We start from the raw sequence: 26,181 nt of genomic DNA, 5'->3' as shown, positions 1-26,181 counted from the left end.
ACTGCCTCCAGGTCATCTATAAGTCTATGCTAGGTCAAGCTCCGCCTTATCTCAGCTCACTGGTCACGATAACAACACCCACCCGTAGCACGCGCTCCAGCAGGTATATCTCACTGGTCATCCCCAAAGCCAACACCTCCTTTGGCCGCCTTTCCTTCCAGTTCTCTGCTGCCAATGACTGGAACGAATTGCAAAAATCGCTGAAGCTGGATGGAGACTTGAATTTCCCTCACTAACTTTAAACATCAGCTATCTGAGCAGCTAACCGATCACTGCAGCTGTACATAGCCCATCTGTAAATAGCCCACCCAATCTACCTACCTCTTCCCCATTTTGTTTTTATTTACTTTCTGCTCTTTTGCACACCAGTATTTCTACTTGCACATCATCATCTGCTCATCTATCACACCAGTGTTAATTTGCTAAATTTTAATTCATTCGCTACTATGGTGCATTTATTGCCTTACCTCCTCACGACATTTGCAAACACTATGTATAGACATATTTTTTTTCTACTATTATGTAATTGACTGTACGTTTGTTTATTCTAAATGTGTAACTCAGTGTTGTTGTTTGTGTTGCACTGCTTTGCTTTATCTTAGCCAGGTCGCAGTTGTAAATGAGAACTTGTTCTCCACTAGCTTTCCTGGTAAAATAAAGGTGAAATAATACAAAAAAAGAAACATTTTCATATTTCCCAGGTAGGGGATGTAGCTCAGTGGTAGAGCGCATGCTTTGCATGTATGAGGTCCTGGGTTCAATCCCCAGCTTCTCCAATGTAAATTTTTGCATTGACCCAATACCTACTTTCCAGAATGTTGAAATTCTAAGCAGGAAACAGAGATGTGCTAAATCATTTGATCTTGTAATCTGAAGAACATGCGTTCAATCCCTGTTCGCACATTTATAGAACAGAAGTGGCATGGTTGCCAACTTTTATGGCATCATTTTCAAAAACTGAAGTTCATGTGTTCGATCCCTGTCCGTATCTGTTTTAAGAATTGCTGCTATCATTTCATTGTAGTTTCAATGGAGTGGTGTACATAAAAAGTATATTGTATTAATATTGCATTTTCTCAGCAAATGAAATGGGATGGAAGCTCAGAGGTGGAGTGCATGCTATATATGTTTGAGGTCCTCGGTTCAATCCCAAGATTCTCCACTGAGTTTATTTGTGTGCCAAATTCACATTTACACAACTACTACTTTCCAGAATGTTGATAAATATCTTGCTGCATAGAGTGGCATGGTGGCCAAGTGGTAAGGCGTCGGTCTCGTAAACCGAAGATCATGGGTTCAAATCCCATCCGTGCCTTTATGAAAGACATCTGATACCATTGAAATGTACTCTCATTGGAGCACTGTAGGAAAAGCACGTTTTTCAATATGGCATCACAACTATTATAGTAAGGGGATGTGTCTCTACGGTAGAGCCAATACTTAACATGTATACGGTCCAAAGTTAATCCCCACCTTCTCTGCTGAGTCTATTTAGTTGTTAAATTAGCTTTTGCACAACTCCCACTTTCCAGAATGTTGACATTCTAAGAAGGAAATAGATGTGCTAAGTCATCTGTTTTTGTAAACTGAAGCACATGGGTTCAATCCTTGTTCGACGTTTACGGAAAATAGCTGATATTATGGAAATGTACTTTCATTTGAACAGTGTAAAGAAAGAGTCAATTGTATTGATATTGCGACCTGACCAGCGACCTGATACTGCGACAGTGACCAGCGACCTGTATGCTCTAGTCGGCTGGCCCTCGTTACATATTCGTCACGCCAGACCCACTGGCTCCAGGTCATCTATAAGTCTATGCTAGGTCAAGCTCCGCCTTATCTCAGCTCACTGGTCACGATAACAACACCCACCCGTAGCACGCGCTCCAGCAGGTATATCTCACTGGTCATCCCCAAAGCCAACACCTCCTTTGGCCGCCTTTCCTTCCAGTTCTCTGCTGCCAATGACTGGAACGAATTGCAAAAATCGCTGAAGCTGGATGGAGACTTGAATTTCCCTCACTAACTTTAAACATCAGCTATCTGAGCAGCTAACCGATCACTGCAGCTGTACATAGCCCATCTGTAAATAGCCCACCCAATCTACCTACCTCTTCCCCATTTTGTTTTTATTTACTTTCTGCTCTTTTGCACACCAGTATTTCTACTTGCACATCATCATCTGCTCATCTATCACACCAGTGTTAATTTGCTAAATTTTAATTCATTCGCTACTATGGTGCATTTATTGCCTTACCTCCTCACGACATTTGCAAACACTATGTATAGACATATTTTTTTTCTACTATTATGTAATTGACTGTACGTTTGTTTATTCTAAATGTGTAACTCAGTGTTGTTGTTTGTGTTGCACTGCTTTGCTTTATCTTAGCCAGGTCGCAGTTGTAAATGAGAACTTGTTCTCCACTAGCTTTCCTGGTAAAATAAAGGTGAAATAATACAAAAAAAGAAACATTTTCATATTTCCCAGGTAGGGGATGTAGCTCAGTGGTAGAGCGCATGCTTTGCATGTATGAGGTCCTGGGTTCAATCCCCAGCTTCTCCAATGTAAATTTTTGCATTGACCCAATACCTACTTTCCAGAATGTTGAAATTCTAAGCAGGAAACAGAGATGTGCTAAATCATTTGATCTTGTAATCTGAAGAACATGCGTTCAATCCCTGTTCGCACATTTATAGAACAGAAGTGGCATGGTTGCCAACTTTTATGGCATCATTTTCAAAAACTGAAGTTCATGTGTTCGATCCCTGTCCGTATCTGTTTTAAGAATTGCTGCTATCATTTCATTGTAGTTTCAATGGAGTGGTGTACATAAAAAGTATATTGTATTAATATTGCATTTTCTCAGCAAATGAAATGGGATGGAAGCTCAGAGGTGGAGTGCATGCTATATATGTTTGAGGTCCTCGGTTCAATCCCAAGATTCTCCACTGAGTTTATTTGTGTGCCAAATTCACATTTACACAACTACTACTTTCCAGAATGTTGATAAATATCTTGCTGCATAGAGTGGCATGGTGGCCAAGTGGTAAGGCGTCGGTCTCGTAAACCGAAGATCATGGGTTCAAATCCCATCCGTGCCTTTATGAAAGACATCTGATACCATTGAAATGTACTCTCATTGGAGCACTGTAGGAAAAGCACGTTTTTCAATATGGCATCACAACTATTATAGTAAGGGGATGTGTCTCTACGGTAGAGCCAATACTTAACATGTATACGGTCCAAAGTTAATCCCCACCTTCTCTGCTGAGTCTATTTAGTTGTTAAATTAGCTTTTGCACAACTCCCACTTTCCAGAATGTTGACATTCTAAGAAGGAAATAGATGTGCTAAGTCATCTGTTTTTGTAAACTGAAGCACATGGGTTCAATCCTTGTTCGACGTTTACGGAAAATAGCTGATATTATGGAAATGTACTTTCATTTGAACAGTGTAAAGAAAGAGTCAATTGTATTGATATTGCGACCTGACCAGCGACCTGATACTGCGACAGTGACCAGCGACCTGTATGCTCTAGTCGGCTGGCCCTCGTTACATATTCGTCACGCCAGACCCACTGGCTCCAGGTCATCTATAAGTCTATGCTAGGTCAAGCTCCGCCTTATCTCAGCTCACTGGTCACGATAACAACACCCACCCGTAGCACGCGCTCCAGCAGGTATATCTCACTGGTCATCCCCAAAGCCAACACCTCCTTTGGCCGCCTTTCCTTCCAGTTCTCTGCTGCCAATGACTGGAACGAATTGCAAAAATCGCTGAAGCTGGATGGAGACTTGAATTTCCCTCACTAACTTTAAACATCAGCTATCTGAGCAGCTAACCGATCACTGCAGCTGTACATAGCCCATCTGTAAATAGCCCACCCAATCTACCTACCTCTTCCCCATTTTGTTTTTATTTACTTTCTGCTCTTTTGCACACCAGTATTTCTACTTGCACATCATCATCTGCTCATCTATCACACCAGTGTTAATTTGCTAAATTTTAATTCATTCGCTACTATGGTGCATTTATTGCCTTACCTCCTCACGACATTTGCAAACACTATGTATAGACATATTTTTTTTCTACTATTATGTAATTGACTGTACGTTTGTTTATTCTAAATGTGTAACTCAGTGTTGTTGTTTGTGTTGCACTGCTTTGCTTTATCTTAGCCAGGTCGCAGTTGTAAATGAGAACTTGTTCTCCACTAGCTTTCCTGGTAAAATAAAGGTGAAATAATACAAAAAAATAAACATTTTCATATTTCCCAGGTAGGGGATGTAGCTCAGTGGTAGAGCGCATGCTTTGCATGTATGAGGTCCTGGGTTCAATCCCCAGCTTCTCCAATGTAAATTTTTGCATTGACCCAATACCTACTTTCCAGAATGTTGAAATTCTAAGCAGGAAACAGAGATGTGCTAAATCATTTGATCTTGTAATCTGAAGAACATGCGTTCAATCCCTGTTCGCACATTTATAGAACAGAAGTGGCATGGTTGCCAACTTTTATGGCATCATTTTCAAAAACTGAAGTTCATGTGTTCGATCCCTGTCCGTATCTGTTTTAAGAATTGCTGCTATCATTTCATTGTAGTTTCAATGGAGTGGTGTACATAAAAAGTATATTGTATTAATATTGCATTTTCTCAGCAAATGAAATGGGATGGAAGCTCAGAGGTGGAGTGCATGCTATATATGTTTGAGGTCCTCGGTTCAATCCCAAGATTCTCCACTGAGTTTATTTGTGTGCCAAATTCACATTTACACAACTACTACTTTCCAGAATGTTGATATATATTGCTGTATAGATAGGCATGGTGGCCAAGTGGTAAGGCGTCGGTCTCGTAAACCGAAGATCATGGGTTCAAATCCCATCCGTGCCTTTATGAAAGACATCTGATACCATTGAAATGTACTCTCATTGGAGCACTGTAGGAAAAGCACGTTTTTCAATATGGCATCACAACTATTATAGTAAGGGGATGTGTCTCTACGGTAGAGCCAATACTTAACATGTATACGGTCCAAAGTTAATCCCCACCTTCTCTGCTGAGTCTATTTAGTTGTTAAATTAGCTTTTGCACAACTCCCACTTTCCAGAATGTTGACATTCTAAGAAGGAAATAGATGTGCTAAGTCATCTGTTTTTGTAAACTGAAGCACATGGGTTCAATCCTTGTTCGACGTTTACGGAAAATAGCTGATATTATGGAAATGTACTTTCATTTGAACAGTGTAAAGAAAGAGTCAATTGTATTGATATTGCGACCTGACCAGCGACCTGATACTGCGACAGTGACCAGCGACCTGTATGCTCTAGTCGGCTGGCCCTCGTTACATATTCGTCACGCCAGACCCACTGGCTCCAGGTCATCTATAAGTCTATGCTAGGTCAAGCTCCGCCTTATCTCAGCTCACTGGTCACGATAACAACACCCACCCGTAGCACGCGCTCCAGCAGGTATATCTCACTGGTCATCCCCAAAGCCAACACCTCCTTTGGCCGCCTTTCCTTCCAGTTCTCTGCTGCCAATGACTGGAACGAATTGCAAAAATCGCTGAAGCTGGATGGAGACTTGAATTTCCCTCACTAACTTTAAACATCAGCTATCTGAGCAGCTAACCGATCACTGCAGCTGTACATAGCCCATCTGTAAATAGCCCACCCAATCTACCTACCTCTTCCCCATTTTGTTTTTATTTACTTTCTGCTCTTTTGCACACCAGTATTTCTACTTGCACATCATCATCTGCTCATCTATCACACCAGTGTTAATTTGCTAAATTTTAATTCATTCGCTACTATGGTGCATTTATTGCCTTACCTCCTCACGACATTTGCAAACACTATGTATAGACATATTTTTTTTCTACTATTATGTAATTGACTGTACGTTTGTTTATTCTAAATGTGTAACTCAGTGTTGTTGTTTGTGTTGCACTGCTTTGCTTTATCTTAGCCAGGTCGCAGTTGTAAATGAGAACTTGTTCTCCACTAGCTTTCCTGGTAAAATAAAGGTGAAATAATACAAAAAAAGAAACATTTTCATATTTCCCAGGTAGGGGATGTAGCTCAGTGGTAGAGCGCATGCTTTGCATGTATGAGGTCCTGGGTTCAATCCCCAGCTTCTCCAATGTAAATTTTTGCATTGACCCAATACCTACTTTCCAGAATGTTGAAATTCTAAGCAGGAAACAGAGATGTGCTAAATCATTTGATCTTGTAATCTGAAGAACATGCGTTCAATCCCTCTTCGCACATTTATAGAACAGAAGTGGCATGGTTGCCAACTTTTATGGCATCATTTTCAAAAACTGAAGTTCATGTGTTCGATCCCTGTCCGTATCTGTTTTAAGAATTGCTGCTATCATTTCATTGTAGTTTCAATGGAGTGGTGTACATAAAAAGTATATTGTATTAATATTGCATTTTCTCAGCAAATGAAATGGGATGGAAGCTCAGAGGGGGAGTGCATGCTATATATGTTTGAGGTCCTCGGTTCAATCCCAAGATTCTCCACTGAGTTTATTTGTGTGCCAAATTCACATTTACACAACTACTACTTTCCAGAATGTTGATATATATTGCTGTATAGATAGGCATGGTGGCCAAGTGGTAAGGCGTCGGTCTCGTAAACCGAAGATCATGGGTTCAAATCCCATCCGTGCCTTTATGAAAGACATCTGATACCATTGAAATGTACTCTCATTGGAGCACTGTAGGAAAAGCACGTTTTTCAATATGGCATCACAACTATTATAGTAAGGGGATGTGTCTCTACGGTAGAGCCAATACTTAACATGTATACGGTCCAAAGTTAATCCCCACCTTCTCTGCTGAGTCTATTTAGTTGTTAAATTAGCTTTTGCACAACTCCCACTTTCCAGAATGTTGACATTCTAAGAAGGAAATAGATGTGCTAAGTCATCTGTTTTTGTAAACTGAAGCACATGGGTTCAATCCTTGTTCGACGTTTACGGAAAATAGCTGATATTATGGAAATGTACTTTCATTTGAACAGTGTAAAGAAAGAGTCAATTGTATTGATATTGCGACCTGACCAGCGACCTGATACTGCGACAGTGACCAGCGACCTGTATGCTCTAGTCGGCTGGCCCTCGTTACATATTCGTCACGCCAGACCCACTGGCTCCAGGTCATCTATAAGTCTATGCTAGGTCAAGCTCCGCCTTATCTCAGCTCACTGGTCACGATAACAACACCCACCCGTAGCACGCGCTCCAGCAGGTATATCTCACTGGTCATCCCCAAAGCCAACACCTCCTTTGGCCGCCTTTCCTTCCAGTTCTCTGCTGCCAATGACTGGAACGAATTGCAAAAATCGCTGAAGCTGGATGGAGACTTGAATTTCCCTCACTAACTTTAAACATCAGCTATCTGAGCAGCTAACCGATCACTGCAGCTGTACATAGCCCATCTGTAAATAGCCCACCCAATCTACCTACCTCTTCCCCATTTTGTTTTTATTTACTTTCTGCTCTTTTGCACACCAGTATTTCTACTTGCACATCATCATCTGCTCATCTATCACACCAGTGTTAATTTGCTAAATTTTAATTCATTCGCTACTATGGTGCATTTATTGCCTTACCTCCTCACGACATTTGCAAACACTATGTATAGACATATTTTTTTTCTACTATTATGTAATTGACTGTACGTTTGTTTATTCTAAATGTGTAACTCAGTGTTGTTGTTTGTGTTGCACTGCTTTGCTTTATCTTAGCCAGGTCGCAGTTGTAAATGAGAACTTGTTCTCCACTAGCTTTCCTGGTAAAATAAAGGTGAAATAATACAAAAAAAGAAACATTTTCATATTTCCCAGGTAGGGGATGTAGCTCAGTGGTAGAGCGCATGCTTTGCATGTATGAGGTCCTGGGTTCAATCCCCAGCTTCTCCAATGTAAATTTTTGCATTGACCCAATACCTACTTTCCAGAATGTTGAAATTCTAAGCAGGAAACAGAGATGTGCTAAATCATTTGATCTTGTAATCTGAAGAACATGCGTTCAATCCCTGTTCGCACATTTATAGAACAGAAGTGGCATGGTTGCCAACTTTTATGGCATCATTTTCAAAAACTGAAGTTCATGTGTTCGATCCCTGTCCGTATCTGTTTTAAGAATTGCTGCTATCATTTCATTGTAGTTTCAATGGAGTGGTGTACATAAAAAGTATATTGTATTAATATTGCATTTTCTCAGCAAATGAAATGGGATGGAAGCTCAGAGGGGGAGTGCATGCTATATATGTTTGAGGTCCTCGGTTCAATCCCAAGATTCTCCACTGAGTTTATTTGTGTGCCAAATTCACATTTACACAACTACTACTTTCCAGAATGTTGATATATCTTGCTGTATAGAGTGGCATGGTGGCCAAGTGGTAAGGCGTCGGTCTCGTAAACCGAAGATCATGGGTTCAAATCCCATCCGTGCCTTTATGAAAGACATCTGATACCATTGAAATGTACTCTCATTGGAGCACTGTAGGAAAAGCACGTTTTTCAATATGGCATCACAACTATTATAGTAAGGGGATGTGTCTCTACGGTAGAGCCAATACTTAACATGTATACGGTCCAAAGTTAATCCCCACCTTCTCTGCTGAGTCTATTTAGTTGTTAAATTAGCTTTTGCACAACTCCCACTTTCCAGAATGTTGACATTCTAAGAAGGAAATAGATGTGCTAAGTCATCTGTTTTTGTAAACTGAAGCACATGGGTTCAATCCTTGTTCGACGTTTACGGAAAATAGCTGATATTATGGAAATGTACTTTCATTTGAACAGTGTAAAGAAAGAGTCAATTGTATTGATATTGCGACCTGACCAGCGACCTGATACTGCGACAGTGACCAGCGACCTGTATGCTCTAGTCGGCTGGCCCTCGTTACATATTCGTCACGCCAGACCCACTGGCTCCAGGTCATCTATAAGTCTATGCTAGGTCAAGCTCCGCCTTATCTCAGCTCACTGGTCACGATAACAACACCCACCCGTAGCACGCGCTCCAGCAGGTATATCTCACTGGTCATCCCCAAAGCCAACACCTCCTTTGGCCGCCTTTCCTTCCAGTTCTCTGCTGCCAATGACTGGAACGAATTGCAAAAATCGCTGAAGCTGGATGGAGACTTGAATTTCCCTCACTAACTTTAAACATCAGCTATCTGAGCAGCTAACCGATCACTGCAGCTGTACATAGCCCATCTGTAAATAGCCCACCCAATCTACCTACCTCTTCCCCATTTTGTTTTTATTTACTTTCTGCTCTTTTGCACACCAGTATTTCTACTTGCACATCATCATCTGCTCATCTATCACACCAGTGTTAATTTGCTAAATTTTAATTCATTCGCTACTATGGTGCATTTATTGCCTTACCTCCTCACGACATTTGCAAACACTATGTATAGACATATTTTTTTTCTACTATTATGTAATTGACTGTACGTTTGTTTATTCTAAATGTGTAACTCAGTGTTGTTGTTTGTGTTGCACTGCTTTGCTTTATCTTAGCCAGGTCGCAGTTGTAAATGAGAACTTGTTCTCCACTAGCTTTCCTGGTAAAATAAAGGTGAAATAATACAAAAAAAGAAACATTTTCATATTTCCCAGGTAGGGGATGTAGCTCAGTGGTAGAGCGCATGCTTTGCATGTATGAGGTCCTGGGTTCAATCCCCAGCTTCTCCAATGTAAATTTTTGCATTGACCCAATACCTACTTTCCAGAATGTTGAAATTCTAAGCAGGAAACAGAGATGTGCTAAATCATTTGATCTTGTAATCTGAAGAACATGCGTTCAATCCCTGTTCGCACATTTATAGAACAGAAGTGGCATGGTTGCCAACTTTTATGGCATCATTTTCAAAAACTGAAGTTCATGTGTTCGATCCCTGTCCGTATCTGTTTTAAGAATTGCTGCTATCATTTCATTGTAGTTTCAATGGAGTGGTGTACATAAAAAGTATATTGTATTAATATTGCATTTTCTCAGCAAATGAAATGGGATGGAAGCTCAGAGGGGGAGTGCATGCTATATATGTTTGAGGTCCTCGGTTCAATCCCAAGATTCTCCACTGAGTTTATTTGTGTGCCAAATTCACATTTACACAACTACTACTTTCCAGAATGTTGATATATCTTGCTGTATAGATAGGCATGGTGGCCAAGTGGTAAGGCGTCGGTCTCGTAAACCGAAGATCATGGGTTCAAATCCCATCCGTGCCTTTATGAAAGACATCTGATACCATTGAAATGTACTCTCATTGGAGCACTGTAGGAAAAGCACGTTTTTCAATATGGCATCACAACTATTATAGTAAGGGGATGTGTCTCTACGGTAGAGCCAATACTTAACATGTATACGGTCCAAAGTTAATCCCCACCTTCTCTGCTGAGTCTATTTAGTTGTTAAATTAGCTTTTGCACAACTCCCACTTTCCAGAATGTTGACATTCTAAGAAGGAAATAGATGTGCTAAGTCATCTGTTTTTGTAAACTGAAGCACATGGGTTCAATCCTTGTTCGACGTTTACGGAAAATAGCTGATATTATGGAAATGTACTTTCATTTGAACAGTGTAAAGAAAGAGTCAATTGTATTGATATTGCGACCTGACCAGCGACCTGATACTGCGACAGTGACCAGCGACCTGTATGCTCTAGTCGGCTGGCCCTCGTTACATATTCGTCACGCCAGACCCACTGGCTCCAGGTCATCTATAAGTCTATGCTAGGTCAAGCTCCGCCTTATCTCAGCTCACTGGTCACGATAACAACACCCACCCGTAGCACGCGCTCCAGCAGGTATATCTCACTGGTCATCCCCAAAGCCAACACCTCCTTTGGCCGCCTTTCCTTCCAGTTCTCTGCTGCCAATGACTGGAACGAATTGCAAAAATCGCTGAAGCTGGATGGAGACTTGAATTTCCCTCACTAACTTTAAACATCAGCTATCTGAGCAGCTAACCGATCACTGCAGCTGTACATAGCCCATCTGTAAATAGCCCACCCAATCTACCTACCTCTTCCCCATTTTGTTTTTATTTACTTTCTGCTCTTTTGCACACCAGTATTTCTACTTGCACATCATCATCTGCTCATCTATCACACCAGTGTTAATTTGCTAAATTTTAATTCATTCGCTACTATGGTGCATTTATTGCCTTACCTCCTCACGACATTTGCAAACACTATGTATAGACATATTTTTTTTCTACTATTATGTAATTGACTGTACGTTTGTTTATTCTAAATGTGTAACTCAGTGTTGTTGTTTGTGTTGCACTGCTTTGCTTTATCTTAGCCAGGTCGCAGTTGTAAATGAGAACTTGTTCTCCACTAGCTTTCCTGGTAAAATAAAGGTGAAATAATACAAAAAAAGAAACATTTTCATATTTCCCAGGTAGGGGATGTAGCTCAGTGGTAGAGCGCATGCTTTGCATGTATGAGGTCCTGGGTTCAATCCCCAGCTTCTCCAATGTAAATTTTTGCATTGACCCAATACCTACTTTCCAGAATGTTGAAATTCTAAGCAGGAAACAGAGATGTGCTAAATCATTTGATCTTGTAATCTGAAGAACATGCGTTCAATCCCTGTTCGCACATTTATAGAACAGAAGTGGCATGGTTGCCAACTTTTATGGCATCATTTTCAAAAACTGAAGTTCATGTGTTCGATCCCTGTCCGTATCTGTTTTAAGAATTGCTGCTATCATTTCATTGTAGTTTCAATGGAGTGGTGTACATAAAAAGTATATTGTATTAATATTGCATTTTCTCAGCAAATGAAATGGGATGGAAGCTCAGAGGGGGAGTGCATGCTATATATGTTTGAGGTCCTCGGTTCAATCCCAAGATTCTCCACTGAGTTTATTTGTGTGCCAAATTCACATTTACACAACTACTACTTTCCAGAATGTTGATATATATTGCTGTATAGATAGGCATGGTGGCCAAGTGGTAAGGCGTCGGTCTCGTAAACCGAAGATCATGGGTTCAAATCCCATCCGTGCCTTTATGAAAGACATCTGATACCATTGAAATGTACTCTCATTGGAGCACTGTAGGAAAAGCACGTTTTTCAATATGGCATCACAACTATTATAGTAAGGGGATGTGTCTCTACGGTAGAGCCAATACTTAACATGTATACGGTCCAAAGTTAATCCCCACCTTCTCTGCTGAGTCTATTTAGTTGTTAAATTAGCTTTTGCACAACTCCCACTTTCCAGAATGTTGACATTCTAAGAAGGAAATAGATGTGCTAAGTCATCTGTTTTTGTAAACTGAAGCACATGGGTTCAATCCTTGTTCGACGTTTACGGAAAATAGCTGATATTATGGAAATGTACTTTCATTTGAACAGTGTAAAGAAAGAGTCAATTGTATTGATATTGCGACCTGACCAGCGACCTGATACTGCGACAGTGACCAGCGACCTGTATGCTCTAGTCGGCTGGCCCTCGTTACATATTCGTCACGCCAGACCCACTGGCTCCAGGTCATCTATAAGTCTATGCTAGGTCAAGCTCCGCCTTATCTCAGCTCACTGGTCACGATAACAACACCCACCCGTAGCACGCGCTCCAGCAGGTATATCTCACTGGTCATCCCCAAAGCCAACACCTCCTTTGGCCGCCTTTCCTTCCAGTTCTCTGCTGCCAATGACTGGAACGAATTGCAAAAATCGCTGAAGCTGGATGGAGACTTGAATTTCCCTCACTAACTTTAAACATCAGCTATCTGAGCAGCTAACCGATCACTGCAGCTGTACATAGCCCATCTGTAAATAGCCCACCCAATCTACCTACCTCTTCCCCATTTTGTTTTTATTTACTTTCTGCTCTTTTGCACACCAGTATTTCTACTTGCACATCATCATCTGCTCATCTATCACACCAGTGTTAATTTGCTAAATTTTAATTCATTCGCTACTATGGTGCATTTATTGCCTTACCTCCTCACGACATTTGCAAACACTATGTATAGACATATTTTTTTTCTACTATTATGTAATTGACTGTACGTTTGTTTATTCTAAATGTGTAACTCAGTGTTGTTGTTTGTGTTGCACTGCTTTGCTTTATCTTAGCCAGGTCGCAGTTGTAAATGAGAACTTGTTCTCCACTAGCTTTCCTGGTAAAATAAAGGTGAAATAATACAAAAAAATAAACATTTTCATATTTCCCAGGTAGGGGATGTAGCTCAGTGGTAGAGCGCATGCTTTGCATGTATGAGGTCCTGGGTTCAATCCCCAGCTTCTCCAATGTAAATTTTTGCATTGACCCAATACCTACTTTCCAGAATGTTGAAATTCTAAGCAGGAAACAGAGATGTGCTAAATCATTTGATCTTGTAATCTGAAGAACATGCGTTCAATCCCTGTTCGCACATTTATAGAACAGAAGTGGCATGGTTGCCAACTTTTATGGCATCATTTTCAAAAACTGAAGTTCATGTGTTCGATCCCTGTCCGTATCTGTTTTAAGAATTGCTGCTATCATTTCATTGTAGTTTCAATGGAGTGGTGTACATAAAAAGTATATTGTATTAATATTGCATTTTCTCAGCAAATGAAATGGGATGGAAGCTCAGAGGGGGAGTGCATGCTATATATGTTTGAGGTCCTCGGTTCAATCCCAAGATTCTCCACTGAGTTTATTTGTGTGCCAAATTCACATTTACACAACTACTACTTTCCAGAATGTTGATATATATTGCTGTATAGATAGGCATGGTGGCCAAGTGGTAAGGCGTCGGTCTTGTAAACCGAAGATCATGGGTTCAAATCCCATCCGTGCCTTACTGAAAGACATCTGATACCATTGAAATGTACTCTCATTGGAGCACTGTAGGAAAAGCACGTTTTTCAATATGGCATCACAACTATTATAGTAAGGGGATGTGTCTCTACGGTAGAGCCAATACTTAACATGTATACGGTCCAAAGTTAATCCCCACCTTCTCTGCTGAGTCTATTTAGTTGTTAAATTAGCTTTTGCACAACTCCCACTTTCCAGAATGTTGACATTCTAAGAAGGAAATAGATGTGCTAAGTCATCTGTTTTTGTAAACTGAAGCACATGGGTTCAATCCTTGTTCGACGTTTACGGAAAATAGCTGATATTATGGAAATGTACTTTCATTTGAACAGTGTAAAGAAAGAGTCAATTGTATTGATATTGCGACCTGACCAGCGACCTGATACTGCGACAGTGACCAGCGACCTGTATGCTCTAGTCGGCTGGCCCTCGTTACATATTCGTCACGCCAGACCCACTGGCTCCAGGTCATCTATAAGTCTATGCTAGGTCAAGCTCCGCCTTATCTCAGCTCACTGGTCACGATAACAACACCCACCCGTAGCACGCGCTCCAGCAGGTATATCTCACTGGTCATCCCCAAAGCCAACACCTCCTTTGGCCGCCTTTCCTTCCAGTTCTCTGCTGCCAATGACTGGAACGAATTGCAAAAATCGCTGAAGCTGGATGGAGACTTGAATTTCCCTCACTAACTTTAAACATCAGCTATCTGAGCAGCTAACCGATCACTGCAGCTGTACATAGCCCATCTGTAAATAGCCCACCCAATCTACCTACCTCTTCCCCATTTTGTTTTTATTTACTTTCTGCTCTTTTGCACACCAGTATTTCTACTTGCACATCATCATCTGCTCATCTATCACACCAGTGTTAATTTGCTAAATTTTAATTCATTCGCTACTATGGTGCATTTATTGCCTTACCTCCTCACGACATTTGCAAACACTATGTATAGACATATTTTTTTTCTACTATTATGTAATTGACTGTACGTTTGTTTATTCTAAATGTGTAACTCAGTGTTGTTGTTTGTGTTGCACTGCTTTGCTTTATCTTAGCCAGGTCGCAGTTGTAAATGAGAACTTGTTCTCCACTAGCTTTCCTGGTAAAATAAAGGTGAAATAATACAAAAAAAGAAACATTTTCATATTTCCCAGGTAGGGGATGTAGCTCAGTGGTAGAGCGCATGCTTTGCATGTATGAGGTCCTGGGTTCAATCCCCAGCTTCTCCAATGTAAATTTTTGCATTGACCCAATACCTACTTTCCAGAATGTTGAAATTCTAAGCAGGAAACAGAGATGTGCTAAATCATTTGATCTTGTAATCTGAAGAACATGCGTTCAATCCCTGTTCGCACATTTATAGAACAGAAGTGGCATGGTTGCCAACTTTTATGGCATCATTTTCAAAAACTGAAGTTCATGTGTTCGATCCCTGTCCGTATCTGTTTTAAGAATTGCTGCTATCATTTCATTGTAGTTTCAATGGAGTGGTGTACATAAAAAGTATATTGTATTAATATTGCATTTTCTCAGCAAATGAAATGGGATGGAAGCTCAGAGGTGGAGTGCATGCTATATATGTTTGAGGTCCTCGGTTCAATCCCAAGATTCTCCACTGAGTTTATTTGTGTGCCAAATTCACATTTACACAACTACTACTTTCCAGAATGTTGATATATATTGCTGTATAGATAGGCATGGTGGCCAAGTGGTAAGGCGTCGGTCTCGTAAACCGAAGATCATGGGTTCAAATCCCATCCGTGCCTTTATGAAAGACATCTGATACCATTGAAATGTACTCTCATTGGAGCACTGTAGGAAAAGCACGTTTTTCAATATGGCATCACAACTATTATAGTAAGGGGATGTGTCTCTACGGTAGAGCCAATACTTAACATGTATACGGTCCAAAGTTAATCCCCACCTTCTCTGCTGAGTCTATTTAGTTGTTAAATTAGCTTTTGCACAACTCCCACTTTCCAGAATGTTGACATTCTAAGAAGGAAATAGATGTGCTAAGTCATCTGTTTTTGTAAACTGAAGCACATGGGTTCAATCCTTGTTCGACGTTTACGGAAAATAGCTGATATTATGGAAATGTACTTTCATTTGAACAGTGTAAAGAAAGAGTCAATTGTATTGATATTGCGACCTGACCAGCGACCTGATACTGCGACAGTGACCAGCGACCTGTATGCTCTAGTCGGCTGGCCCTCGTTACATATTCGTCACGCCAGACCCACTGGCTCCAGGTCATCTATAAGTCTATGCTAGGTCAAGCTCCGCCTTATCTCAGCTCACTGGTCACGATAACAACACCCACCCGTAGCACGCGCTCCAGCAGGTATATCTCACTGGTCATCCCCAAAGCCAACACCTCCTTTGGCCGCCTTTCCTTCCAGTTCTCTGCTGCCAATGACTGGAACGAATTGCAAAAATCGCTGAAGCTGGATGGAGACTTGAATTTCCCTCACTAACTTTAAACATCAGCTATCTGAGCAGCTAACCGATCACTGCAGCTGTACATAGCCCATCTGTAAATAGCCCACCCAATCTACCTACCTCTTCCCCATTTTGTTTTTATTTACTTTCTGCTCTTTTGCACACCAGTATTTCTACTTGCACATCATCATCTGCTCATCTATCACACCAGTGTTAATTTGCTAAATTTTAATTCATTCGCTACTATGGTGCATTTATTGCCTTACCTCCTCACGACATTTGCAAACACTATGTATAGACATATTTTTTTTCTACTATTATGTAATTGACTGTACGTTTGTTTATTCTAAATGTGTAACTCAGTGTTGTTGTTTGTGTTGCACTGCTTTGCTTTATCTTAGCCAGGTCGCAGTTGTAAATGAGAACTTGTTCTCCACTAGCTTTCCTGGTAAAATAAAGGTGAAATAATACAAAAAAAGAAACATTTTCATATTTCCCAGGTAGGGGATGTAGCTCAGTGGTAGAGCGCATGCTTTGCATGTATGAGGTCCTGGGTTCAATCCCCAGCTTCTCCAATGTAAATTTTTGCATTGACCCAATACCTACTTTCCAGAATGTTGAAATTCTAAGCAGGAAACAGAGATGTGCTAAATCATTTGATCTTGTAATCTGAAGAACATGCGTTCAATCCCTGTTCGCACATTTATAGAACAGAAGTGGCATGGTTGCCAACTTTTATGGCATCATTTTCAAAAACTGAAGTTCATGTGTTCGATCCCTGTCCGTATCTGTTTTAAGAATTGCTGCTATCATTTCATTGTAGTTTCAATGGAGTGGTGTACATAAAAAGTATATTGTATTAATATTGCATTTTCTCAGCAAATTAAATGGGATGGAAGCTCAGAGGGGGAGTGCATGCTATATATGTTTGAGGTCCTCGGTTCAATCCCAAGATTCTCCACTGAGTTTATTTGTGTGCCAAATTCACATTTACACAACTACTACTTTCCAGAATGTTGATATATATTGCTGTATAGATAGGCATGGTGGCCAAGTGGTAAGGCGTCGGTCTCGTAAACCGAAGATCATGGGTTCAAATCCCATCCGTGCCTTTATGAAAGACATCTGATACCATTGAAATGTACTCTCATTGGAGCACTGTAGGAAAAGCACGTTTTTCAATATGGCATCACAACTATTATAGTAAGGGGATGTGTCTCTACGGTAGAGCCAATACTTAACATGTATACGGTCCAAAGTTAATCCCCACCTTCTCTGCTGAGTCTATTTAGTTGTTAAATTAGCTTTTGCACAACTCCCACTTTCCAGAATGTTGACATTCTAAGAAGGAAATAGATGTGCTAAGTCATCTGTTTTTGTAAACTGAAGCACATGGGTTCAATCCTTGTTCGACGTTTACGGAAAATAGCTGATATTATGGAAATGTACTTTCATTTGAACAGTGTAAAGAAAGAGTCAATTGTATTGATATTGCGACCTGACCAGCGACCTGATACTGCGACAGTGACCAGCGACCTGTATGCTCTAGTCGGCTGGCCCTCGTTACATATTCGTCACGCCAGACCCACTGGCTCCAGGTCATCTATAAGTCTATGCTAGGTCAAGCTCCGCCTTATCTCAGCTCACTGGTCACGATAACAACACCCACCCGTAGCACGCGCTCCAGCAGGTATATCTCACTGGTCATCCCCAAAGCCAACACCTCCTTTGGCCGCCTTTCCTTCCAGTTCTCTGCTGCCAATGACTGGAACGAATTGCAAAAATCGCTGAAGCTGGATGGAGACTTGAATTTCCCTCACTAACTTTAAACATCAGCTATCTGAGCAGCTAACCGATCACTGCAGCTGTACATAGCCCATCTGTAAATAGCCCACCCAATCTACCTACCTCTTCCCCATTTTGTTTTTATTTACTTTCTGCTCTTTTGCACACCAGTATTTCTACTTGCACATCATCATCTGCTCATCTATCACACCAGTGTTAATTTGCTAAATTTTAATTCATTCGCTACTATGGTGCATTTATTGCCTTACCTCCTCACGACATTTGCAAACACTATGTATAGACATATTTTTTTTCTACTATCATGTAATTGACTGTACGTTTGTTTATTCTAAATGTGTAACTCAGTGTTGTTGTTTGTGTTGCACTGCTTTGCTTTATCTTAGCCAGGTCGCAGTTGTAAATGAGAACTTGTTCTCCACTAGCTTTCCTGGTAAAATAAAGGTGAAATAATACAAAAAAATAAACATTTTCATATTTCCCAGGTAGGGGATGTAGCTCAGTGGTAGAGCGCATGCTTTGCATGTATGAGGTCCTGGGTTCAATCCCCAGCTTCTCCAATGTAAATTTTTGCATTGACCCAATACCTACTTTCCAGAATGTTGAAATTCTAAGCAGGAAACAGAGATGTGCTAAATCATTTGATCTTGTAATCTGAAGAACATGCGTTCAATCCCTGTTCGCACATTTATAGAACAGAAGTGGCATGGTTGCCAACTTTTATGGCATCATTTTCAAAAACTGAAGTTCATGTGTTCGATCCCTGTCCGTATCTGTTTTAAGAATTGCTGCTATCATTTCATTGTAGTTTCAATGGAGTGGTGTACATAAAAAGTATATTGTATTAATATTGCATTTTCTCAGCAAATGAAATGGGATGGAAGCTCAGAGGGGGAGTGCATGCTATATATGTTTGAGGTCCTCGGTTCAATCCCAAGATTCTCCACTGAGTTTATTTGTGTGCCAAATTCACATTTACACAACTACTACTTTCCAGAATGTTGATATATATTGCTGTATAGATAGGCATGGTGGCCAAGTGGTAAGGCGTCGGTCTCGTAAACCGAAGATCATGGGTTCAAATCCCATCCGTGCCTTTATGAAAGACATCTGATACCATTGAAATGTACTCTCATTGGAGCACTGTAGGAAAAGCACGTTTTTCAATATGGCATCACAACTATTATAGTAAGGGGATGTGTCTCTACGGTAGAGCCAATACTTAACATGTATACGGTCCAAAGTTAATCCCCACCTTCTCTGCTGAGTCTATTTAGTTGTTAAATTAGCTTTTGCACAACTCCCACTTTCCAGAATGTTGACATTCTAAGAAGGAAATAGATGTGCTAAGTCATCTGTTTTTGTAAACTGAAGCACATGGGTTCAATCCTTGTTCGACGTTTACGGAAAATAGCTGATATTATGGAAATGTACTTTCATTTGAACAGTGTAAAGAAAGAGTCAATTGTATTGATATTGCGACCTGACCAGCGACCTGATACTGCGACAGTGACCAGCGACCTGTATGCTCTAGTCGGCTGGCCCTCGTTACATATTCGTCACGCCAGACCCACTGGCTCCAGGTCATCTATAAGTCTATGCTAGGTCAAGCTCCGCCTTATCTCAGCTCACTGGTCACGATAACAACACCCACCCGTAGCACGCGCTCCAGCAGGTATATCTCACTGGTCATCCCCAAAGCCAACACCTCCTTTGGCCGCCTTTCCTTCCAGTTCTCTGCTGCCAATGACTGGAACGAATTGCAAAAATCGCTGAAGCTGGATGGAGACTTGAATTTCCCTCACTAACTTTAAACATCAGCTATCTGAGCAGCTAACCGATCACTGCAGCTGTACATAGCCCATCTGTAAATAGCCCACCCAATCTACCTACCTCTTCCCCATTTTGTTTTTATTTACTTTCTGCTCTTTTGCACACCAGTATTTCTACTTGCACATCATCATCTGCTCATCTATCACACCAGTGTTAATTTGCTAAATTTTAATTCATTCGCTACTATGGTGCATTTATTGCCTTACCTCCTCACGACATTTGCAAACACTATGTATAGACATATTTTTTTTCTACTATTATGTAATTGACTGTACGTTTGTTTATTCTAAATGTGTAACTCAGTGTTGTTGTTTGTGTTGCACTGCTTTGCTTTATCTTAGCCAGGTCGCAGTTGTAAATGAGAACTTGTTCTCCACTAGCTTTCCTGGTAAAATAAAGGTGAAATAATACAAAAAAAGAAACATTTTCATATTTCCCAGGTAGGGGATGTAGCTCAGTGGTAGAGCGCATGCTTTGCATGTATGAGGTCCTGGGTTCAATCCCCAGCTTCTCCAATGTAAATTTTTGCATTGACCCAATACCTACTTTCCAGAATGTTGAAATTCTAAGCAGGAAACAGAGATGTGCTAAATCATTTGATCTTGTAATCTGAAGAACATGCGTTCAATCCCTGTTCGCACATTTATAGAACAGAAGTGGCATGGTTGCCAACTTTTATGGCATCATTTTCAAAAACTGAAGTTCATGTGTTCGATCCCTGTCCGTATCTGTTTTAAGAATTGCTGCTATCATTTCATTGTAGTTTCAATGGAGTGGTGTACATAAAAAGTATATTGTATTAATATTGCATTTTCTCAGCAAATGAAATGGGATGGAAGCTCAGAGGTGGAGTGCATGCTATATATGTTTGAGGTCCTCGGTTCAATCCCAAGATTCTCCACTGAGTTTATTTGTGTGCCAAATTCACATTTACACAACTACTACTTTCCAGAATGTTGATATATATTGCTGTATAGATAGGCATGGTGGCCAAGTGGTAAGGCGTCGGTCTCGTAAACCGAAGATCATGGGTTCAAATCCCATCCGTGCCTTTATGAAAGACATCTGATACCATTGAAATGTACTCTCATTGGAGCACTGTAGGAAAAGCACGTTTTTCAATATGGCATCACAACTATTATAGTAAGGGGATGTGTCTCTACGGTAGAGCCAATACTTAACATGTATACGGTCCAAAGTTAATCCCCACCTTCTCTGCTGAGTCTATTTAGTTGTTAAATTAGCTTTTGCACAACTCCCACTTTCCAGAATGTTGACATTCTAAGAAGGAAATAGATGTGCTAAGTCATCTGTTTTTGTAAACTGAAGCACATGGGTTCAATCCTTGTTCGACGTTTACGGAAAATAGCTGATATTATGGAAATGTACTTTCATTTGAACAGTGTAAAGAAAGAGTCAATTGTATTGATATTGCGACCTGACCAGCGACCTGATACTGCGACAGTGACCAGCGACCTGTATGCTCTAGTCGGCTGGCCCTCGTTACATATTCGTCACGCCAGACCCACTGGCTCCAGGTCATCTATAAGTCTATGCTAGGTCAAGCTCCGCCTTATCTCAGCTCACTGGTCACGATAACAACACCCACCCGTAGCACGCGCTCCAGCAGGTATATCTCACTGGTCATCCCCAAAGCCAACACCTCCTTTGGCCGCCTTTCCTTCCAGTTCTCTGCTGCCAATGACTGGAACGAATTGCAAAAATCGCTGAAGCTGGATGGAGACTTGAATTTCCCTCACTAACTTTAAACATCAGCTATCTGAGCAGCTAACCGATCACTGCAGCTGTACATAGCCCATCTGTAAATAGCCCACCCAATCTACCTACCTCTTCCCCATTTTGTTTTTATTTACTTTCTGCTCTTTTGCACACCAGTATTTCTACTTGCACATCATCATCTGCTCATCTATCACACCAGTGTTAATTTGCTAAATTTTAATTCATTCGCTACTATGGTGCATTTATTGCCTTACCTCCTCACGACATTTGCAAACACTATGTATAGACATATTTTTTTTCTACTATTATGTAATTGACTGTACGTTTGTTTATTCTAAATGTGTAACTCAGTGTTGTTGTTTGTGTTGCACTGCTTTGCTTTATCTTAGCCAGGTCGCAGTTGTAAATGAGAACTTGTTCTCCACTAGCTTTCCTGGTAAAATAAAGGTGAAATAATACAAAAAAATAAACATTTTCATATTTCCCAGGTAGGGGATGTAGCTCAGTGGTAGAGCGCATGCTTTGCATGTATGAGGTCCTGGGTTCAATCCCCAGCTTCTCCAATGTAAATTTTTGCATTGACCCAATACCTACTTTCCAGAATGTTGAAATTCTAAGCAGGAAACAGAGATGTGCTAAATCATTTGATCTTGTAATCTGAAGAACATGCGTTCAATCCCTGTTCGCACATTTATAGAACAGAAGTGGCATGGTTGCCAACTTTTATGGCATCATTTTCAAAAACTGAAGTTCATGTGTTCGATCCCTGTCCGTATCTGTTTTAAGAATTGCTGCTATCATTTCATTGTAGTTTCAATGGAGTGGTGTACATAAAAAGTATATTGTATTAATATTGCATTTTCTCAGCAAATGAAATGGGATGGAAGCTCAGAGGTGGAGTGCATGCTATATATGTTTGAGGTCCTCGGTTCAATCCCAAGATTCTCCACTGAGTTTATTTGTGTGCCAAATTCACATTTACACAACTACTACTTTCCAGAATGTTGATATATATTGCTGTATAGATAGGCATGGTGGCCAAGTGGTAAGGCGTCGGTCTTGTAAACCGAAGATCATGGGTTCAAATCCCATCCGTGCCTTACTGAAAGACATCTGATACCATGGAAATAAATGTACTCTCATTGGAGCACTGTAGGAAAAGCACGTTTTTCAATATGGCATCACAACTATTATAGTAAGGGGATGTGTCTCTACGGTAGAGCCAATACTTAACATGTATACGGTCCAAAGTTAATCCCCACCTTCTCTGCTGAGTCTATTTAGTTGTTAAATTAGCTTTTGCACAACTCCCACTTTCCAGAATGTTGACATTCTAAGAAGGAAATAGATGTGCTAAGTCATCTGTTTTTGTAAACTGAAGCACATGGGTTCAATCCTTGTTCGACGTTTACGGAAAATAGCTGATATTATGGAAATGTACTTTCATTTGAACAGTGTAAAGAAAGAGTCAATTGTATTGATATTGCGACCTGACCAGCGACCTGATACTGCGACAGTGACCAGCGACCTGTATGCTCTAGTCGGCTGGCCCTCGTTACATATTCGTCACGCCAGACCCACTGGCTCCAGGTCATCTATAAGTCTATGCTAGGTCAAGCTCCGCCTTATCTCAGCTCACTGGTCACGATAACAACACCCACCCGTAGCACGCGCTCCAGCAGGTATATCTCACTGGTCATCCCCAAAGCCAACACCTCCTTTGGCCGCCTTTCCTTCCAGTTCTCTGCTGCCAATGACTGGAACGAATTGCAAAAATCGCTGAAGCTGGATGGAGACTTGAATTTCCCTCACTAACTTTAAACATCAGCTATCTGAGCAGCTAACCGATCACTGCAGCTGTACATAGCCCATCTGTAAATAGCCCACCCAATCTACCTACCTCTTCCCCATTTTGTTTTTATTTACTTTCTGCTCTTTTGCACACCAGTATTTCTACTTGCACATCATCATCTGCTCATCTATCACACCAGTGTTAATTTGCTAAATTTTAATTCATTCGCTACTATGGTGCATTTATTGCCTTACCTCCTCACGACATTTGCAAACACTATGTATAGACATATTTTTTTTCTACTATTATGTAATTGACTGTACGTTTGTTTATTCTAAATGTGTAACTCAGTGTTGTTGTTTGTGTTGCACTGCTTTGCTTTATCTTAGCCAGGTCGCAGTTGTAAATGAGAACTTGTTCTCCACTAGCTTTCCTGGTAAAATAAAGGTGAAATAATACAAAAAAAGAAACATTTTCATATTTCCCAGGTAGGGGATGTAGCTCAGTGGTAGAGCGCATGCTTTGCATGTATGAGGTCCTGGGTTCAATCCCCAGCTTCTCCAATGTAAATTTTTGCATTGACCCAATACCTACTTTCCAGAATGTTGAAATTCTAAGCAGGAAACAGAGATGTGCTAAATCATTTGATCTTGTAATCTGAAGAACATGCGTTCAATCCCTGTTCGCACATTTATAGAACAGAAGTGGCATGGTTGCCAACTTTTATGGCATCATTTTCAAAAACTGAAGTTCATGTGTTCGATCCCTGTCCGTATCTGTTTTAAGAATTGCTGCTATCATTTCATTGTAGTTTCAATGGAGTGGTGTACATAAAAAGTATATTGTATTAATATTGCATTTTCTCAGCAAATGAAATGGGATGGAAGCTCAGAGGTGGAGTGCATGCTATATATGTTTGAGGTCCTCGGTTCAATCCCAAGATTCTCCACTGAGTTTATTTGTGTGCCAAATTCACATTTACACAACTACTACTTTCCAGAATGTTGATATATATTGCTGTATAGATAGGCATGGTGGCCAAGTGGTAAGGCGTCGGTCTCGTAAACCGAAGATCATGGGTTCAAATCCCATCCGTGCCTTTATGAAAGACATCTGATACCATTGAAATGTACTCTCATTGGAGCACTGTAGGAAAAGCACGTTTTTCAATATGGCATCACAACTATTATAGTAAGGGGATGTGTCTCTACGGTAGAGCCAATACTTAACATGTATACGGTCCAAAGTTAATCCCCACCTTCTCTGCTGAGTCTATTTAGTTGTTAAATTAGCTTTTGCACAACTCCCACTTTCCAGAATGTTGACATTCTAAGAAGGAAATAGATGTGCTAAGTCATCTGTTTTTGTAAACTGAAGCACATGGGTTCAATCCTTGTTCGACGTTTACGGAAAATAGCTGATATTATGGAAATGTACTTTCATTTGAACAGTGTAAAGAAAGAGTCAATTGTATTGATATTGCGACCTGACCAGCGACCTGATACTGCGACAGTGACCAGCGACCTGTATGCTCTAGTCGGCTGGCCCTCGTTACATATTCGTCACGCCAGACCCACTGGCTCCAGGTCATCTATAAGTCTATGCTAGGTCAAGCTCCGCCTTATCTCAGCTCACTGGTCACGATAACAACACCCACCCGTAGCACGCGCTCCAGCAGGTATATCTCACTGGTCATCCCCAAAGCCAACACCTCCTTTGGCCGCCTTTCCTTCCAGTTCTCTGCTGCCAATGACTGGAACGAATTGCAAAAATCGCTGAAGCTGGATGGAGACTTGAATTTCCCTCACTAACTTTAAACATCAGCTATCTGAGCAGCTAACCGATCACTGCAGCTGTACATAGCCCATCTGTAAATAGCCCACCCAATCTACCTACCTCTTCCCCATTTTGTTTTTATTTACTTTCTGCTCTTTTGCACACCAGTATTTCTACTTGCACATCATCATCTGCTCATCTATCACACCAGTGTTAATTTGCTAAATTTTAATTCATTCGCTACTATGGTGCATTTATTGCCTTACCTCCTCACGACATTTGCAAACACTATGTATAGACATATTTTTTTTCTACTATTATGTAATTGACTGTACGTTTGTTTATTCTAAATGTGTAACTCAGTGTTGTTGTTTGTGTTGCACTGCTTTGCTTTATCTTAGCCAGGTCGCAGTTGTAAATGAGAACTTGTTCTCCACTAGCTTTCCTGGTAAAATAAAGGTGAAATAATACAAAAAAAGAAACATTTTCATATTTCCCAGGTAGGGGATGTAGCTCAGTGGTAGAGCGCATGCTTTGCATGTATGAGGTCCTGGGTTCAATCCCCAGCTTCTCCAATGTACATTTTTGCATTGACCCAATACCTACTTTCCAGAATGTTGAAATTCTAACCAGGAAACAGAGATGTGCTAAATCATTTGGTCTTGTAATCTGAAGAACATGCGTTCAATCCCTGTTCGCACATTTATAGAACAGAAGTGGCATGGTTGCCAACTTTTATGGCATCATTTTCAAAAACTGAAGTTCATGTGTTCGATCCCTGTCCGTATCTGTTTTAAGAATTGCTGCTATCATTTCATTGTAGTTTCAATGGAGTGGTGTACATAAAAAGTATATTGTATTAATATTGCATTTTCTCAGCAAATGAAATGGGATGGAAGCTCAGAGGGGGAGTGCATGCTATATATGTTTGAGGTCCTGG

At 40.6% G+C, this 26,181-nt stretch overlaps 29 non-coding genes across 29 annotated transcripts; all 29 read left to right on the top strand.

Moving 5' to 3' along the window:
• The first annotated feature begins 704 nt into the window (after nucleotides 1-704).
• Nucleotides 705-776, top strand: trnaa-ugc (transfer RNA alanine (anticodon UGC)). The gene has a single exon. It is a non-coding gene; the product is annotated as a tRNA-Ala (tRNA).
• Nucleotides 777-1,243: 467 nt separating this feature from the next.
• trnat-cgu (transfer RNA threonine (anticodon CGU)) lies at nucleotides 1,244-1,315 on the top strand. Its single transcript has one exon. It is a non-coding gene; the product is annotated as a tRNA-Thr (tRNA).
• Nucleotides 1,316-2,494: 1,179 nt separating this feature from the next.
• trnaa-ugc (transfer RNA alanine (anticodon UGC)) lies at nucleotides 2,495-2,566 on the top strand. The gene has a single exon. It is a non-coding gene; the product is annotated as a tRNA-Ala (tRNA).
• Nucleotides 2,567-3,033: 467 nt separating this feature from the next.
• Nucleotides 3,034-3,105, top strand: trnat-cgu (transfer RNA threonine (anticodon CGU)). The gene has a single exon. It is a non-coding gene; the product is annotated as a tRNA-Thr (tRNA).
• Nucleotides 3,106-4,284: 1,179 nt separating this feature from the next.
• trnaa-ugc (transfer RNA alanine (anticodon UGC)) lies at nucleotides 4,285-4,356 on the top strand. The gene has a single exon. It is a non-coding gene; the product is annotated as a tRNA-Ala (tRNA).
• A 465-nt stretch (nucleotides 4,357-4,821) lies between these two features.
• trnat-cgu (transfer RNA threonine (anticodon CGU)) lies at nucleotides 4,822-4,893 on the top strand. The gene has a single exon. It is a non-coding gene; the product is annotated as a tRNA-Thr (tRNA).
• A 1,179-nt stretch (nucleotides 4,894-6,072) lies between these two features.
• Nucleotides 6,073-6,144, top strand: trnaa-ugc (transfer RNA alanine (anticodon UGC)). Its single transcript has one exon. It is a non-coding gene; the product is annotated as a tRNA-Ala (tRNA).
• Nucleotides 6,145-6,609: 465 nt separating this feature from the next.
• Nucleotides 6,610-6,681, top strand: trnat-cgu (transfer RNA threonine (anticodon CGU)). The gene has a single exon. It is a non-coding gene; the product is annotated as a tRNA-Thr (tRNA).
• A 1,179-nt stretch (nucleotides 6,682-7,860) lies between these two features.
• Nucleotides 7,861-7,932, top strand: trnaa-ugc (transfer RNA alanine (anticodon UGC)). The gene has a single exon. It is a non-coding gene; the product is annotated as a tRNA-Ala (tRNA).
• Nucleotides 7,933-8,397: 465 nt separating this feature from the next.
• Nucleotides 8,398-8,469, top strand: trnat-cgu (transfer RNA threonine (anticodon CGU)). Its single transcript has one exon. It is a non-coding gene; the product is annotated as a tRNA-Thr (tRNA).
• Nucleotides 8,470-9,648: 1,179 nt separating this feature from the next.
• On the top strand, nucleotides 9,649-9,720 carry trnaa-ugc (transfer RNA alanine (anticodon UGC)). Its single transcript has one exon. It is a non-coding gene; the product is annotated as a tRNA-Ala (tRNA).
• A 465-nt stretch (nucleotides 9,721-10,185) lies between these two features.
• Nucleotides 10,186-10,257, top strand: trnat-cgu (transfer RNA threonine (anticodon CGU)). Its single transcript has one exon. It is a non-coding gene; the product is annotated as a tRNA-Thr (tRNA).
• A 1,179-nt stretch (nucleotides 10,258-11,436) lies between these two features.
• trnaa-ugc (transfer RNA alanine (anticodon UGC)) lies at nucleotides 11,437-11,508 on the top strand. The gene has a single exon. It is a non-coding gene; the product is annotated as a tRNA-Ala (tRNA).
• Nucleotides 11,509-11,973: 465 nt separating this feature from the next.
• Nucleotides 11,974-12,045, top strand: trnat-cgu (transfer RNA threonine (anticodon CGU)). Its single transcript has one exon. It is a non-coding gene; the product is annotated as a tRNA-Thr (tRNA).
• A 1,179-nt stretch (nucleotides 12,046-13,224) lies between these two features.
• On the top strand, nucleotides 13,225-13,296 carry trnaa-ugc (transfer RNA alanine (anticodon UGC)). The gene has a single exon. It is a non-coding gene; the product is annotated as a tRNA-Ala (tRNA).
• Nucleotides 13,297-13,761: 465 nt separating this feature from the next.
• trnat-ugu (transfer RNA threonine (anticodon UGU)) lies at nucleotides 13,762-13,833 on the top strand. The gene has a single exon. It is a non-coding gene; the product is annotated as a tRNA-Thr (tRNA).
• A 1,179-nt stretch (nucleotides 13,834-15,012) lies between these two features.
• On the top strand, nucleotides 15,013-15,084 carry trnaa-ugc (transfer RNA alanine (anticodon UGC)). Its single transcript has one exon. It is a non-coding gene; the product is annotated as a tRNA-Ala (tRNA).
• A 465-nt stretch (nucleotides 15,085-15,549) lies between these two features.
• trnat-cgu (transfer RNA threonine (anticodon CGU)) lies at nucleotides 15,550-15,621 on the top strand. Its single transcript has one exon. It is a non-coding gene; the product is annotated as a tRNA-Thr (tRNA).
• Nucleotides 15,622-16,800: 1,179 nt separating this feature from the next.
• trnaa-ugc (transfer RNA alanine (anticodon UGC)) lies at nucleotides 16,801-16,872 on the top strand. The gene has a single exon. It is a non-coding gene; the product is annotated as a tRNA-Ala (tRNA).
• Nucleotides 16,873-17,337: 465 nt separating this feature from the next.
• On the top strand, nucleotides 17,338-17,409 carry trnat-cgu (transfer RNA threonine (anticodon CGU)). Its single transcript has one exon. It is a non-coding gene; the product is annotated as a tRNA-Thr (tRNA).
• A 1,179-nt stretch (nucleotides 17,410-18,588) lies between these two features.
• Nucleotides 18,589-18,660, top strand: trnaa-ugc (transfer RNA alanine (anticodon UGC)). Its single transcript has one exon. It is a non-coding gene; the product is annotated as a tRNA-Ala (tRNA).
• A 465-nt stretch (nucleotides 18,661-19,125) lies between these two features.
• Nucleotides 19,126-19,197, top strand: trnat-cgu (transfer RNA threonine (anticodon CGU)). The gene has a single exon. It is a non-coding gene; the product is annotated as a tRNA-Thr (tRNA).
• Nucleotides 19,198-20,376: 1,179 nt separating this feature from the next.
• Nucleotides 20,377-20,448, top strand: trnaa-ugc (transfer RNA alanine (anticodon UGC)). The gene has a single exon. It is a non-coding gene; the product is annotated as a tRNA-Ala (tRNA).
• Nucleotides 20,449-20,913: 465 nt separating this feature from the next.
• trnat-cgu (transfer RNA threonine (anticodon CGU)) lies at nucleotides 20,914-20,985 on the top strand. The gene has a single exon. It is a non-coding gene; the product is annotated as a tRNA-Thr (tRNA).
• A 1,179-nt stretch (nucleotides 20,986-22,164) lies between these two features.
• Nucleotides 22,165-22,236, top strand: trnaa-ugc (transfer RNA alanine (anticodon UGC)). Its single transcript has one exon. It is a non-coding gene; the product is annotated as a tRNA-Ala (tRNA).
• Nucleotides 22,237-22,701: 465 nt separating this feature from the next.
• On the top strand, nucleotides 22,702-22,773 carry trnat-ugu (transfer RNA threonine (anticodon UGU)). Its single transcript has one exon. It is a non-coding gene; the product is annotated as a tRNA-Thr (tRNA).
• A 1,183-nt stretch (nucleotides 22,774-23,956) lies between these two features.
• On the top strand, nucleotides 23,957-24,028 carry trnaa-ugc (transfer RNA alanine (anticodon UGC)). The gene has a single exon. It is a non-coding gene; the product is annotated as a tRNA-Ala (tRNA).
• Nucleotides 24,029-24,493: 465 nt separating this feature from the next.
• trnat-cgu (transfer RNA threonine (anticodon CGU)) lies at nucleotides 24,494-24,565 on the top strand. The gene has a single exon. It is a non-coding gene; the product is annotated as a tRNA-Thr (tRNA).
• Nucleotides 24,566-25,744: 1,179 nt separating this feature from the next.
• Nucleotides 25,745-25,816, top strand: trnaa-ugc (transfer RNA alanine (anticodon UGC)). Its single transcript has one exon. It is a non-coding gene; the product is annotated as a tRNA-Ala (tRNA).
• The last annotated feature ends 365 nt before the right edge of the window (nucleotides 25,817-26,181 follow it).

The sequence above is a fragment of the Salvelinus alpinus genome, chromosome 8 (assembly GCF_045679555.1).
Source record: "Salvelinus alpinus chromosome 8, SLU_Salpinus.1, whole genome shotgun sequence".
In the NCBI taxonomy this organism is placed as follows: Eukaryota; Metazoa; Chordata; class Actinopteri; order Salmoniformes; family Salmonidae; genus Salvelinus; species Salvelinus alpinus.
Note: the sequence above shows the minus strand (reverse complement) of the source record. Positions and strands in the feature narration are given on the sequence as shown.